This window comes from Macrobrachium nipponense, chromosome 21 (assembly GCF_015104395.2).
Source record: "Macrobrachium nipponense isolate FS-2020 chromosome 21, ASM1510439v2, whole genome shotgun sequence".
NCBI classification, from domain to species: Eukaryota; Metazoa; Arthropoda; class Malacostraca; order Decapoda; family Palaemonidae; genus Macrobrachium; species Macrobrachium nipponense.
Window position 1 is genome coordinate 37,940,647 of NC_087212.1, and position 4,836 is coordinate 37,945,482.

A 4,836-nucleotide genomic window follows, 5' to 3' on the forward strand; every position below is an offset into this window, starting at 1 on the left:
TAAGGACTTCAAAATGCTTGTGGGAAGGAATAATCGTTATTGGAATATTACTTTCATACTTTTGTTATTGAAGACTCTTCGTGTCTTGAGCATTTAGTTATTGTGATTACAGATATCTCTCGGGACGTCGCTTTTCGGAGGTTGTCACCTTTTTAAAAATTAATAGTTTCCTGAAACTGTCCTTAGGATAACCTTGTGTATATTACTTCAGTCCACAAGGAATTTCACAGCAAACTACCCAAGAGAGAAACCCGATAAGGAATCGATCATTTGAGTCTATTTCTTTTTCTTTTCTCCATAGACTTCTTTCCAACATCTTCTCTTCTTACCACTTCTCATCTGCATTCATTCTTAAATATCTTGCACATAAGTGTTCTTCTGAAACTAGAAGTAATATTTTACGCCCCTGTAATCGACCCGATACGAGTTGCATGACATTTACACGATGTCGTTATTTAAGTCATTCGAGATTTACATTTCAAGTCAAATCATCGAATCCATTGCGAGTGCGGAGCGTCATGTTGGTGCTCTCAATGTTGCTGCTTTCAAGGCTGAAAGTAATGTTGATGCTTTGAATGATGCTACGTTTATTTTTAGTACTCTCGCTATTGGTGTTCTCAATGTTGCTGCTGTCAATTTAGGTGCTCTCAATGTTGCTGTTGTCAATTTAGGTGCTGTCAATGTTGGTGCTTTCAATGTTACAGTTTTCGGTGTTGGTGCTTTCAGTGTTGCTGCACTCAGTGTTGCTGCTTTCAGTGTTGAAAGCAATATTGCTGCTTTCAATGTTGGTGCTGTCCATTTAGGTGTCTCAATGTTGCTGCCGTCAATGTTGGTGGGTGTCAATGTTGGTACTTTCAATGTTGCTGCACTCAGTGTTGCTTCTTTCAGTGTTGCTGCTTTCAGTGTTGGTGCTTTCCTTGTTGCTGCCTTCAGTGTAGCTGCTTTCGCGTTGCTTTTGCTTCTCAACACAAGTGCTAAGCCTCTGAAAGGAGGTTCTCAGTGAGTGGTAGAGTCACTTAAGCCTCACTCAGCGCTTTTGCTCTTACAAAAAATCGTCTTGGTTTTAATGCAAAACTGTAAGCTCAAATGTAAACATGTTCAGAAGTATTCATGACTCGAGTCATATGAGCTTGCATTAGAACGAGCCATGAAGTGATTTTATTTTTATTTATTTATCTATTTATTTTTGGGGGGGTTGCCGAAAGGGTCTTTTCATACACAGGCCTGAATGATTGAGGGTTGGGGGTGGGGTTGTTGGCTCTAACTAAGCGGGCTCTGGAAGGGGTGGGGGAGGGGGTTGGGGGTTAACTCTGCTCCACAAAGCATAAATTCGAAGAGGAGAAATGTAGAAGGATTGCATCCATAACGTCGATCTTAGATTTAGTATATCTGTTCAGTTACTAAATTATTCTTCTAATCTGTGTTGAGTTAATTTGTTCTGGCAAGTGCTGTCTTAATGTTAATGAATGCTGTTGTGAACAAATACTGTTATTATCGTATTTGTGGCAAGGTATACTTTGCGTTGCCAAGAGAACTTAGGTATAATGTTCCACTGAGTTTGATCAAATCTGTATAGTGTGCAGTTTTCGTGCTTTGCTTTTGATTATCTGATCTTAGGATTAAAAATAAACTTGATAAAAACTTAATAACAAAGTAAAACGCGAAGCTTCATTCGCAAAACTAAATGCTCAGATTACACTTAGCATAATTATATTATACGCATTGAACCTTGAACGAGATTACTATTCTGGCAAGGTGTGAAGTGCGTGTTAATCAAAAGCGACATTGAGTCATCTTCCACAGAACGTCGTCCCCAGTACGACCATCTTTATCGACCTCTAAATACACTCGTAAAGTCTAAAGACTACGCGCGACGTCACGAAAGCAGATCATTCTATCAACCGTGGATTACGAAGCATTAATAGACATGGCATTGTCTCTAAATGTGATGTAAATGATAGGCTGCAACTTCAATTTTGTCACGACATGTCTCTTAATGGAAGGGGGATGTTTGCCAGACAAAGGTTTTTTTTATTATATTGTTAGCTTTCGGGGTACTAATATACGTGTTTAGGAGATTGTTCGTTGCACACAAAGCGAGCCACTACTCACTCAGGCTCACGCACGGGGAGTGAATGCATGCACGCTCTCATACGCACATAATATACGAATATATATATATATATATATATATATATATATATATATATGTGTGTGTGTGTGTGTGTGTGTGTGTGTTTGTGTATGTGTATATATATATAATATATATATATATATATATATATATATATATATATATATATATATATATACTTAAATATATGTATGCAGGTATATAGGTGTGTGTGTGTGTTTGTGTTTGCCTGTGTGCATATGTGCAAGCGAGCGCACTTTCTTGCGAATGCATGCATATTTAGCTGGCAGAATTTATTCCCGTCAGGAAACGATGCAATCATCGAATACACATTCATTTTGTAATTAAAAAAGGTAACTCGTTTTCATCTGCGATCAAAGTTGAATTGTTGTATATGAATCTAGATTTTCGCATTTTAGGGCAAGTATCATTCGGGGATAAAGCTGTTGGCAAATTTCGGTTGATTTTGCGGATGTAAAGGCTTTATGAGCTTTTTAATTGAAAGTGGATTCCGCTATTGATTTTCATATTTTATATCTCGGCGATCTGCCCCGCCTTTGTATTCATCTGATTTGTCTGCGTGTGCGCTATATATTTATGAAGGGTTATAGCATTAACCTCATACTTGGCCCGTTTTATTTTGCGATTGAAGCCCTGTGACGTATAAGGTCACGTGACTAGCACGTTATGATTTTATTCATTTAGTGGAAAAGATTATCTATGGCTGAATTAACTTTAGCCACAAAATTAATTTCCTGTCTCGTATGAGTTTATATTATACCTGTATCATATTATTTATAGACATTATATATATATATATATATAATATATATATATAATACATATACTGTATATTTATATTATATACGCTTGTGTACATCTGTTAGAGGGTGTTAGGAAAACATTACAAGTGAACGATTACAAGTGTACAAGTCAAAAGAAATACCCTATGATATTTTTCTTCATATTTTCTGGTCCATAACACTACACACACACAGACACACACACACACACACACACACACAACACACATATATATATATATATATATATATATATATATATGTATATATATATATATATGTATATATATATATATGCTTTAAATTTTTTCTCCATACACGTACATGTATGTATATATGTGTGTGACCATGTTTAATCAAACTGTGCAGTGTATATATGTCTTTGCCGTCTGTCTGAGTGATAATCATTATAGATCGAAATCTCTTCATCTGTCTGCTGTCTTCGTCAGAATTAATATGGAAATGTAAACGAGCCAGTAGTAACATAGCGCGTAAATGATCCGACTTGGCCAAAAATCTGTATCAAATAAACGGCGAAGATGATGCTTTCGCAATAAATGGTTGTTGGAAGGACGCTCACCAAGGCGACAAGCGGCGTATCCTAATGGAGGCCATTAAATCGAAATCCTTGACTGAAATCAAAATTTGCGTTGGTGTTAGTTGCGTGGCTCTCAAATATTAATTTCGATCCCCGCCGCATGTGCAGTCACGTGCGAGTACAAAGGAAGAGCAAAGAAAAAAATGTTGGAAGCATATTTACGTTGTTTTATTTATTTATTTATTTTTACATCGTGTATTGAGTTTCATGATGTGTCGACCAATTCGTCACTGTAAGCACTTCTCCCCTTAAATGAAACTAGACGAATTCAATGCTGATAACTAGCCATTCATGATAGTATTCTTCATAATGATAACAGGTAAAAAATCATTCATAGTAATATGAGTCTTGAAATGGAGAAACTAATCCACAGTTATATATATGTACATATATTTAAAGATAAATCTGTACAGTTTTCTCTAAATATATGCACATGTACATAACTGCTGTGGATATGTTTCTCCAACAACAATAGTATCGTTACTTTGGTCATTTTGTTTTCATATACAGAAAATTTACTATTCAATATTGAGTGATGCACCTTTGAGTGTTGAGAGGTAAATAATCAGAATTTTAATCATTGAGTTTCATTGAATCAGAAGTGGCTATTTCAAGAAGTGCGTTGAGTCCCAGCACCGGAAATGTAACTGACTCAGTGCCGTTCTAGCTCGGACGGCTTCCTGCAGAGTGCAACATTTTCTCACCTTCATTTTGATGTTCTTGTTTGCTATTTTTCTTATATGATTCTAAGGTGTCATAGTTTTTGTTCAGCTGTCGGGTTTGATTGTTGTCGTAGGACTGTCCAAATACAGATTATATCCTTCGTTTGTCTGTTATGGGGCCGGTGAAGGTCTTGCTATAGTAATGCACCCTAGGAATAGGAAATGGTCTTGCCAGTCATCTAGGAACTAGCATATACCCTTGTTAGTAATCTAGAAGTTGGCAAATGGCTTTGCCAGTGATCTAAGAGCTAGCATATGGCCTTGTCAGTAATCTAGGAACTAGCATATACCCTTGTTAGTAATCTAGAAGTTGGCAAATGGCCTTGCCAGTAATTTAAGAGCTAGCATATGGCCTTGTCAGTAATCTAGGAACTAGCATATGGCCTTGTCAGTAATCTAGGAACTAGCATATGGCCTTGTCAGTAATCTAGGAACTAGCATATACCCTTGTTAGTAATCTAGAAGTTGGCAAATGGCTTTGCCAGTGATCTAAGAGCTAGCATATGGCCTTGTCAGTAATCTGGGAACTAGCATATGACCTTGTCAGTAATCTAGAAGTGGGCAAATGGCTTTGCCAGT